This window comes from Haemaphysalis longicornis, unplaced genomic scaffold, assembly GCF_048455015.1.
Source record: "Haemaphysalis longicornis isolate Haplotype H1 unplaced genomic scaffold, Haemaphysalis longicornis Haplotype H1 scaffold_1, whole genome shotgun sequence".
In the NCBI taxonomy this organism is placed as follows: domain Eukaryota; kingdom Metazoa; phylum Arthropoda; class Arachnida; order Ixodida; family Ixodidae; genus Haemaphysalis; species Haemaphysalis longicornis.
The window spans coordinates 284,622,722-284,634,646 of NW_027526203.1; positions in this window are offsets into that span (position 1 = coordinate 284,622,722).

The following is an 11,925-nucleotide window of genomic DNA, read 5'->3' on the forward strand; positions in this document are numbered from 1 at the left end:
GTCCAAGAAATTTTACCATTCCTTCTTAAAGAAAATTGAGAGAAGTGCGAAAGCTTTATAACATCAAGATCGCGTCAAAAGTGCGGCAAAACCTCCGCTAAAGGCGCGTCCAACCCTCGCTGAAGGTGTGTCCAATCGATCGTCGAGCCTTCGAGGGCCCAAATCACCAACGAAGGAGGAATTTCCACGCGATGATTTTTCGCCCGCTATGTAAGCGCATTCACCAACGATCTAAATGTATACAGGCACGTGGTGTATGAGATAGAGGTATACCATTGTGCGCCTTCTTCACCATCGATGCGTGTAGTGTCTTATCGAGAACCGTTCCCTTTTCGCGATTTTCAAGTAACCGTTTCGACGCAATGGACGCCTGGTTTCACGAACGCGCCGTGAGTCCAGAGGTCTTATCAGGGTCTTATCAGAGTCCAGAGGTCTTATCAGAGAACGGCCAGTCACAACGCCAATAATTATTTTCGGCCTTGTTTATTTGTGACAGTTTCGGTTTCGACGAAACAAACACCGAGGCGGCCGCCATAACAGGAGGGCGCTCGTGACATCACCGTTATTGTCGCTCCACTGCCAGTCTGGACGTGATCGCGCGCGTTCAGACCGGCCGGGGTCACCACCATCTCCACGCGCCCAAGCAGCATGACGTAAGTCCCGATACCGTGACGTGATACACACGCGAGAGCAACGCGCGCCAACCGCAGCCAGCGTGTTTGCCACGTCAAGGAGGCCCTCATGTCAGCATTTCGAGCCCAGGAGAAGTAGGTGGCGTCATGCTGATACCGATTGCGAAAGGGTATCCGTTCTGAGCTATCTCGCGCGCGCAAACGTAAAAATGGATTTAAAATATGTTATACTGAACGGTTACTGTTGTAACTTGCTGGGAGATGTCTCCATATATAAAAGAAGCCTTTGACGTTGTTACCGCAGCTTTAAAATTTCGTGTCAGTATTCCTTTAAACAACCCCCCCCCCCCCTCCACCCACGCAACCCCTTCCCTTTTCCGCCCCGATTTCACGTCCGGCCCTTGCCGTGTCGGATTCATGAAACTCGTCCCTCCACCTCCAAATGTTGCCTACCCCTGTCTAAGAGTGCACCTAACGTTGGGTAGAGGAGGTTCTGTGCAGGAAGTTGTATTTCAACTTAAAAAAAAAAAAAAGGGCTGCTATGGTTAGAAAGCGTATTATTATCACTGGCATATGTAAAGCTCTTCAACGCTGAGCCGCTGCAATGACTGAGGGGCCAGTTATCGTATTCCTATTTTGGTTGCATAAAAATTCCGCATGACAAAACAAAATTCGCTCATTTGAGCATGCAGTGGAAATGAAGTAAAGAAAACTGGTGCAGTGCACTTATATTATTTACCTGCTCATTCCTGGAATGATTCTGTTATCGTGCTTAAAACTCGTTTCGATTCACACGCAGAGCAAAAAATGGAGCTTTAAAAAAAGTCCCGGGCCGTCTATAACGTGAAACCTGGGGAGGGGCGAAGCATGCAGTGTATAAGTGTATTCTTGGCGCCTTGGCGTTTTTGCTAACGAAAAGGAAACCGTTGGGGGTAGAGGTATACGGCTTTGCTGTAAATGTCTCGCGTCTTTGAAGCAATGAAGCGTTCTAGCGATAGGCGTAAACGAGTGTCGCGGTGTTTTTTAGTACGCTTTACGAAGCGTTCCAGCGCGAGGCGTAAATGAGTGTCCCGGCGTTTTAGTACCGTGACTACATGAGACGACGGTTACGAAGACGACATTAGACGCCGACAGCCCGAGCCCCTAAGGGGCTTCGCCCCTAATAGGAGGTGATGTGCCCAACTTTATCGTCACAGAGCTCCTAAATACTCTCTAGAAGCTGTCTCTTGTGCTCTCAAGCTCGACGGGAAAAAATAGTTGACGGGCAACACCAATGTTTCAGTTTAGTGACCTGTGACCTACATTTGCCCTCGACAGCTCGGACGGGCACTGCGTCGATTGCTATCGTCCATCCTCCAGAAGTCTGATCATTCAGCCGGTCTGCGTCTCGCTATCGACGCGCAATAAGTTGTCCGCTTGGGCGCCCAGTGACAGGCCAAAACGCGGCACGTGGCTTCCCACTGTCCGATAATCCTGTGGCTGCGACTTGGATACTCCCGCCGAGCCGCACGAACGTTGGCTTCAAACGATTGGCTTTTTTCCTGTAACCGCTCGCATATCTGTCGACGGCTCAAAGACAAAACAGAGCAATCGAAAAAAAATGTTGTCAGCCAGTGTGGAGACTGCACACCGGGCCCGTGGTGACTCAAGTTCACCAGGCCCGCCCGGAGCTGAGGCGCAGAAAAGGGAGTCCAGATAAGACCTCGCCCGAGCAAGCAGAATTAATCGCCGCTGTGAGCTGGGCCGCCGAGACGCATCGTCTGTCACGGTCAGGTGGGGAAGAATCTGCGTGCTGTCTTTGTGGCTGACTTATTTACTCGAAAGAAGCGGATAGAGTCGGTGTGGCGGGCCGGGAGGCATCGTGCAAGGTCACTACATCCGGAATGTCACGATGGCCCACACGGCCCGCACGCCCACGGCGTCAACCGGCTGACGAAGCCTCCCCTGCAGTGCCTCTCACTTTCCGCTCCTCATTGGCAAGTCGCGACGCGTATTGCAGGCAGGATGAAATCGCCTCGCGTGTATTGTACGCGCTAACCGCGTTATTCGTGCAGCCGCTGACGCGCCCAGGCCTTCGATGCAGGCTCCGTATTCGCGCCGCCGGTGAACTGCACGGCTGTAGTTTTCTGTGTCATTCACTCTACGTGCGATATGTTCTGGGCTTGCGCTGGTTGAAGTGGCTGGGGAAATATCGGGTAAAAGCTCCGGAGGACGTTGTTTCTTGTACCAAAACTACAACCCCCAAATCTTCAGTAACGAAACACTTGTGTCATTAAAGACAAGCTAATACGCCAACAGTCTGAGAAATAATTACTATTCTGCTATAGTATTCTGAATGTGCACATGTCTCAGTCAGTTTCCCTCGCCCCGACTGGTTTTGCAGCTTGTACACTGTTTTATGTAGCGCCGACGGCAAAAGGTATTGTGTGTCGTACCGGTCCCTCTTTTCACGCGTGGGGTGAGTGGGTATGTGTTCGCGATGAAGGCAAAACGCACAGACAAACAAATCAGCTTATAAAATATATCAGTTCACAATGAAGCTCAAGAGAGTCCCAAGGAAATAAAGACTGAACCCCACGGTGGCTCAGTGGCGAAGGTGTAAGGCTGCTGAGCCCAATGAAGGATGGTGGTTCAACCCCGGCCGTGACAGCCGTTTCAATGCGAAAGAATTAGTTAACTATGTAGGTGAAATATCTGGCGTCCATGGCGCACAAAACTGGCGGCGGGTGACAGATAGCTCGCAAAATGGCTGACTGCTCAAAGAATAAGAGAATAGGTGAATAAAAACTCGAAATGACGCCCCATTTTTAGGGAAGCTCCTGTAAACAAAGTAACTAAGTTGAAAAGAAAATAGAAATAAATGTCTCAGGGTGGCATTCGAACCAAGGTCCTCCGGCATGTGAGACTAGCTCGCAACCCCTGGACAACCACAGCTCGGTCACTTCAGCTGAATAAAGGTGGACAAAGGGAACGTGTTGTAGCCTTTGACTTTGAAACGTGTTAGAGACGTGTAACGCTGCCTGCAGGAGTAATTTAGCAGTCAGGTGGCTATTAAAGCTCGCTTCCGCTAATAGGGCTAGCAAGAGAAATTGGCTAATCTCCCAGCCGTAGTAAAAAAGGAAGGAATAAAAATACGACGCAAAGAAGAAAGGATAACGGGACTAACGCGAGGACACAGGCGCACTGCTGGACACGTGCCGTCTCAGCCGATATGAAGAAGGTGGCGCTTCTGTATAGGCACCACCACATGAGTGCACATAAAATGAACGCGCTGCCTTCCACGCGACACTTGTTCTGCAAATTTCATTGGTGTAGTGTACACGGCGATTGACTCTCAGCTGTCTAAGTCAACAGCGATGCGGCTCTGCAGAGGAGCGTCGACGGCGGAATGCGGCGAAGAAAGCCAAACCAGCGGCCAACCCTGCGCGAAGTGGCGTCAAATCACCCACCACGAAGAAAACCGAGAGTGGAGCAGATGAGACAGAGTGAAGGAAGAACCAGGAGGGGCGACAACAACGAAGCTGAAGACACTGCGATGGGCTTCGAGGCGTCTACCTCAAGAGTTGCTTTGAAACCGATGCGATCGCATAACAGACGGCGCGAAAGCAGTACCGTGTACTAGTCAAATGAAAAACGCCGATACGTCATTCCGAATATAACAAGGCGGCGTACACAGTACCCGCATATCCGTTCGGCGATTCGGCACTATTGATGTCGCGTTCACTGCATCATGAGGAGTGTATAGGTCTCCTAGAATTTTAAAACATTCTTACTCCTATTCTTTTTTCCAGGACGCCATGACATTAGGGCGATGTAGAAACCGCTGTAACATTTTTAGACTTTTTTTATGTGAGAATGTGTGAGTGTGAAATCAACTTGCATGTCGCGCATGCTTTTCACCGTTAATAGACTCTTGTGGTTCCTTCAATGAACCTGTCCGAAGCTTACCACCATCCTGCCGTTTCTACTGCCCTGCCGTCATCATTGGTGCCTTTTTTACCACTCTAAACGATTTGTCATTACGTGAAGCTAGTAATATCTATGCTAACATGGCACTAACCCCTATTGTAGTACATGCACATCCAACGCTGCCCGTATTGTGACGATACATGCATCGCTAATCTATATTATTTGATATGCCACTGTGCACATTTCACGACTGGTCGCGAGCCGCTATTGGAACTCTGTTCAGCACCCGCAGGTGAAGAAGCGCATTTTCAACGTGTTTGAGCAGACCCCTCAGCGCTAGAGAAAATAATTGAATATTCCCTAACCAGTGGTCTCTACAAGCTGGTAGGATAACCTGGACCGACTCCTGTCATAAGCGTTCCCGGGCACCTATCTCCTCCCTAAATCTACGAACTATATCTTCACGGAACCATAAAGTTCAAATTGCTCTATACCAATTCAAGCGATTGAACCTTGAACTGTGATACCCTTTCGATTATTCTCTCCCTCCGTGTCCCTCTCCTTCCCCACCAGGGCATCCATGCCCCCTCAGACCAAAAAGCTTCCTTCCTTCCTCCTCTACGACTGTAATTGTTCTTGCTGTTGTTGTTGCTCCTTTACTGATGGCAAATACCCACGTGGGGGATTGGCCAAGAAACGGGGTAGATTTTTGAGGCTAACACGCCCACCTCACAGAACTATAAAGTCAGCGGCTAACGGAAACGGCTACAGAATTATATAATAGAATTCAAGAAGAATTGCCGATTGAGGTCATTGTTAGGAGAATAGGCGAAAAAACAATTTCTGAACGGCTTAACAGGACAGGCGCCTGGTCTCTGAAATATTTCATGAAGCACGAGCTCCGAAAACGCCACCCGCTCACCATCGATGTTGTCGGCCGTGCGAAATATGACATAGACCCGCGGCCGGTGTTCGAGGCAAGAAGACTGGGAGCACACCAGGAGGGACTTATGAGCGCACGCTCTTTGTGATAACGTCCCTCCGTGCTCCCTAAATACCAAAGCCAAAATAAGATCCATAACCTCGACGGCTTACACGGCGGCTGAAGTGAAGGAGGAGGAAGAGGAGGAGTACAACATTTATTGTGATTCGGAAACTCTTGTGGCTGGAGCCCTCAGTCCAGGACTCCAATGGAGCAACCCGCTGTCTTCGCCCGTTGGATCAGCTGCAGCTGTCTGCTGGGGCAGAAGCTAGCGAGGTCTCTTTCCCACTGCTCTAGGGAGGGGTTTGGGATAAGGTCGATGTGGGGGTTGTTTTGGCATTCCCATACCATGTGATAAAGCGTGGCAGGGACGCCGCAGTGTCTGCGCAGGGGATCGTGAGGTTGGGGTGTATAGCGTGCAGCCTCGTAGGGTGTATTTTATTTTATTTTTATTTAGGTACCCTAAGGGCCCAAGTGGGCATTACATATGGGGGTAATGGGTAGAAAACCGAAGAAACATACAATATTGAAAAAGAAAAGAATCAACACAACAAAAGTGAGATTGAAATACCATAAAAGCACAAGAAGTATACAATAGAATTTCAAAATGCAGCGTTAAACATTGTATCCAAAAACAAGGTGTAAAAGTGACAGAGAATCTGGCATCTTAAAATCAGGAACACACATTTTCAGCCTAGAAAAGATGAGCATGATAAGTTACGGAGTATTTTGAGAAGCTAAAAATGCGAGGAGTGAGGTTTGAAAAGAGGAAGCGTCTGTTAGATCCACTAAGCTAGTTGGTAAATAGTTCCATTCATTGATGATTACCCGCCGCGGTGGCTCAGTGGCTAAGGCGTTGCGCTGCTGAGCACGAGGTCGCGGGTTCGATTCCCGGCCGCGGCGGCTGCTTTTCTGATGGAGGCGAAAAGCAAAAACGCCCGTGTGTACGAGATTTCGGCGCACGTTAAAGATCCCCAGGTGGTCAAAATTAATCCGGAGCCCTCCACTACGGCGCGCCTCATCGCCTGCGTTGCGTCGGCGCGTTAAACCCTACAATCAATCAATCAATCAATCCATTCATTGATTACCAATACAACGAGTGCGTTGTGATATATTCTGGTTAAATCTAGGACCATTAAGCGTCAGCGTACACAAGTAAACCACAGTGCTACTATATGCGCCTGCTTGACTAGCATCCTTTATTTTCGAGCATTTTTGTTCATTTAACCATGCGGAAACTTTGTCGACTTTCGCTTTACGTTGAGGACTTTCATTTTGGCGTGAAGTTCATCAATGAATGTGCCAAAGTTCACAGGGGAGGCTCTCATTTCTATAAACACCCCATTAGGACCATTCTGTGCGGGAAAGCAATGTTTTTCCACCGAAGGGAGCACTAATCAACGGCAGCCTTTTCATCGGCTGCGGTGTTTTCCCCATAACTGAAGCGCCACGTTTGTAGGAGTCCCGTCGAGGTGGCTTCGAGCCCTACAGATGGGAAAGTTGGGTATGACAGCCATCCCAAGTCAATGCTTGCTTTGAGAACTAGTTATCTTCGGGGTATTATTTCTAGCCACTGCCCCCGTACCGAAGTAATCGTTAGCAGGTGAAAACAAATCGCCTTTACCGTGCGCCTTCCCGGCTTGCTCAGCAGTGCGCAACAAATACCATCGCGCACGATATGTTCACTGAATGACATGATCTTTTAGCACATTCTGTCGCGAACGCGTTTCTTTTGCCTAGGTTTGTCGCCATGCCTCCTGCCCAGGTCGACTGTAACCTACAACTTCGGCATCAGACTCACTGGAAATACATTTCAAGAATCACTATTCATGCTCCTGTTACCCTGACTCACAAGCTGAAGGCCAACCAAGACTACGCGGGAAATCTCTGACGCACGCTATTTTCTTCTTTTGTTGTTGTTGTGATTGTTACTGGGCAGTGACCGCGCGCCGAATGTTTCTTTCTGTTTCTTTCTTCTTATTTTGATGCACTATATGAAACAGTTCGCGCAAAATGCTTCTTCCGGTCCATTTTTTTTTTCGTTTTTATGCTATAGAATGAGATGCGCTGAATATATTTTATTTGTTTTATTTTATTTTTCCGGATGAACGCGTGCCATGAAATGCGTGGAACGCCATGGAACGCGTCAGCGAAGGGTTAGAACTTAGCAGCTGTGGACGACTTTTCTCCGGACGATTAGTGGACGCCAGCCGGGTGTGTGCTTTCCTCAGCCTAGCCAAGTAACACCTCCGCGTTAAAAAACGCCTATTTGAGCGCACCGTGGAGCACAGAGCACACAGAAGGAGTACCCTCCCCAAAGGCTGAACATGACGGACCAAGAAATAGACTAAATAACAACGATGGCACGCCGAGCAAACGCGTATAAAGTGGAGAAATGGGGATTACATGCAGCGTCAACCGGTGCAGTGGCGTTGGCAAGAACTAAAAACAACCAAACAAGCAATAACAAATTCGACACGCGGAATCGGCGCGCGTGGGCAGGTCGCTATCTAAAAAGCCGGTCGTGGTCGAAACAGTCAGCGTGGTGTCGAACGGTATAGGTAAGCTCACGGCCAAAGAGAGGGAAAAACGGAGAATATCCAGCACCGTCGTGCCGGGAGGAATTGCATGCAAAAGTGACGTAAGGTAGTGTAACGTCCCAATCCCTATGGTCGCTGGAGACGTAACATTGCAAGCATGTTAGTGAGTGTTTTGTTTAGCCGCTCAGTAAAGCCATTTGTCTGAGGGATGTATGCGGTTATCAGTTTGTCCTCTGTTTCGCAAGAGCAAGGAAGGTCTTCGATAACCTGTGATAAAAAGTAGCGGCCACGATCCGTGAGCAGCTAGCGAGGAGCACCGTGACGCATGATAACGTCGTAAGGAAGAAACCGGCAACATCGGTAGCACAGCTCGTGGGGAGTGCACGTGTAATGGTGTAGCGGGTAGCATAGTCTATGGCTTCTGCAATCCAACGATTACCGGATAAGGACAATGGAAAGGGACCATCAACCTGTCTCTGTACCAGTGACTACGGTGTCTTTTGTAAATATCTCTTCCTTCTGACAACCTATCCCTGCGTTGCCACATGACATCTTTAGTAAAGCTGCGGGGTATGCTTAGCATCAGTTTCTGACGAAGCTGGCCAAGGTCTGCGACAATATATTGGGTTAAGGCTTCAACGGAGTCGTTATCCAGGTTTGTTACTATTTTGTTCAGTGATGCCGTCAGGTCCAGGTGCAGATCTTGTCTTGAGATCTTGTATGGAATCCCTAACTGCTGCTATTGTGTTCTAATGCGGGCGGAAATTTGGGAGAGTCGGAATACGCTCGTCTTGAACAGCGTAAAAGGACGGGACACTAGTAAGTAAGTAATGGACACCACAAAAGCTAATGGATGCACGTAGGGCTTCCGGTTTGCTGCCTATCTCCTCTTCTGGTATCTCTAGGCGTGGGTCTAGTACTGTCTTATCTTCGTATCTTTCCTTCAATGGCTTGTTGTTTACTTCTTTCTGAGCGTTTTGAGTTGTGGCCCTCCTTTTCATAGGAGGGAGGGGTGGTGCCCCTTCTTGATTAGCTCCTGTGGTCTGTCTCGACTCTTGAATGTCTGACGGCTTCGTCACTTCTAGTTCCATGGCTACTCTGTGCATATTGGGTGACACATTTTGTTTTAGTCTTGTGATTTCAGCTTTAAGAATTGTTTTCTTCCATCAAATTCCGGCATTTTTCCCCTAACTCAGTTTGGCTCTCACTTTTCGCCGATGGTGGGGTCTGTTTGTGGCGTTGTGTGGGGCCGTGGGAGACGGCGCTTGCCCAGCTAACCCTTTTTTTGGTGGTTGTCTTCATCCCTACAGTGGTCTCCGTGTGATGCCACGTTGGTGCCTTTCCGTGCTTGGTACTAGCACCTGGATCTGGACCTGAATTCATCTCGGAGCCATGATGTTGATCTTGGTGTTCGTTTACCGGAGGGCACGGTGCCCCGGACACTGTTGCTCGTTGTTCTTTGTTTCTCTTCTTCTTTCTTGGTTTTGTTGCTTGCATCTTCTAGTAGAGGTAGGAGGGGAAATGAGCCTGATCGGTCTCTTTCTAGTCTGGGAATGCCTGTGTTCTTTTTTCAGCACTGTTTTGCAGTTGCTGTAGGCTGCTGTTGCCGCCTGTTTGACGCTCCGGTGCTGTCGTCTTTTCCAACTACCGTTTCTTCAGAATATAAGGGACCTAGTATCGCTGACGGCATTTCTTGTCTCCTGCTTGATGGTCTCTGCCCCGTAGGACACACTTGGGATCACATCTGTGATCTTCTGGCGGATTCTTAGGGGTACAGCCTCGGCAGACTTTGCTTTCTGGTGCAGGGCAGACGTCGGTTCTGTGCCCAAGTCTTCCGCATGTTTCGCATACTTCATGGCGTTTTTTATGCACGTAGCAGCGACATTCTGCTCCTCTATAATAGATAAAGTAGGGGACCTCATCACCCTCGAAAACTATGACAGCTGAATTTGTTTTCCCAATCCGTCTTGCTGTAGAATCTTTGCGTTTCCTTTACACACTAGGCTGCGGGCGATGCCATCATCCCTGTCTTCCGCCGGAATGTTGTCAATTACCTCCTTGGCGTACACCTAAGACGGGGTTAGATAGGCCGTGATATCGTGCGCTTGCCCGCCAATGCGGAGATCTGTGATTCTATTATACTTCGCCGCATGTTCCATGATGAGGCTGCTCGCGACGTTGATGTTTTTAAGTTTCTTGGTGCGAAAAGTATCTTCTGGGGTCTCTTCGGCTCGTCCTTGAGAAGCGCTTGGCTAATACTAGAGACGTTGAGCCCGTCCCGCGGCCGCAATACTATTTTGATATCTTCCTTTGGGAGATCCGGCTGGCGCGGCGCAAGTAGTTTCTTGAGGCTCCTGAAGCGCCCGTCTGGACTTTCTTGCACAGCACTGGAGCCGGCGCCAACATTGTTGTGGTTCTTCCCTCGCGCCCCGCTGGCGGTGGCTTGTCATCCATCCCACCTCTCTAGTGATATCTTCTAGTGAAATTGGCTCACCTTCTACCTCGACGGCCTCCATTTTGCTGTCGGAGCACTTGGGGGAGTTCCGAGAAGCGTCGGCGCCGTCTTAGCTCACGGCGAGTCGAGTGTTAGGTTTAGCGAGTCGGCTCTCCTGGGTTGGAATTCTCGTCGCATCTTGGCGGCCGGTAGTCCAATCTTCACTAACTTGATTTCCCCTGGTAGCGCTGACCCTCGGACCCCCATCGCATGCTCTCACGCCATTCTCAAGAGCCCATTGCACCGCTACACGCTCACTGTGAATGATCCCGAGGTCATGCGTGCCGGGAAGACATGTAAAGGTAGAAGAAGACGTGGATCTACTATTTACCTATGACAATTGGTCATTTGAGCTTTACGACTGGTGTAATGATTTGTGGCGGTGGCGATCATTGCCGAAATGTCGTAGAACCGCACCACTGTCCTCGGTGCGTCAGATTAGATGCGCTGTATTTAATCATTATTAGTTCGAATTATCTTTTCCAAATTTTACCTCTCACCTACAATGGTATAATGGTGTTCGCAGACATACAAAAACCTATACGCCACACCGTACCTTAGCCCTTTCAGAATTAAAGAGTGGACAATTTCAACTCGATTGGCCACTTCTCCTGACCAGTGGGAAATCCCGATTTTGAAGGGCGTAGAGCAAAAACAAGGATGAATCAGAAGAAGTCGTGCATCACAAAGTGCTGTGTGTGCACGTATTAAAGTAGCGGGAGCCTGTATTGTGCGCACTCCCGAAGAACAACGTGCATAGAAAGCGCTTCGAAGAGAACAGAGGCGTGAAAGTGGCGGACAACGTCGTTCTTGTGGTACGTAACAATATCGTGCGCGTGAGGTCGAGTGCATCTGTAAAGTTTGATCGGGGAATGTCCGACGAGTTTGGACTGCTCGACAGTCACCACTTAAGGCCTGCAATGCATTGTTACAACAACCACCGTTGATTGCACTTGCCGTGCTCAACGTACGATCCCTCGGTATACACTCGATGGACTTGTCCCACGACTTCGCGACCAATAAGCTGCCCGGTCTGTGTTTGTCGGACACGTGGTTGGACGCATTGTTCCACGAAGTGGAGGCCTATTCCGGAGTAGCGAATACGCGAAGTGAGTGGACAACCACGCCGCGAGCGTCGCCGTCTATACTCGGTGACAACTTAAGAACGGCACCGGAAGTTGCCGCTGTGCCTTATCACCGTAGCCGGATGTTTCTCCGCGCGGCGCAAGTAGCGCGTTGCTGGGAATATTTTGAACATGGCGTGAGCCGTTCCCGTAATTTTTTGGACCTGATATGCTTATAAACGACTCCAGTGACGACAAACAAACTGCGTGAGACAAGGCAGACGATATCACGCATTCATAGCAA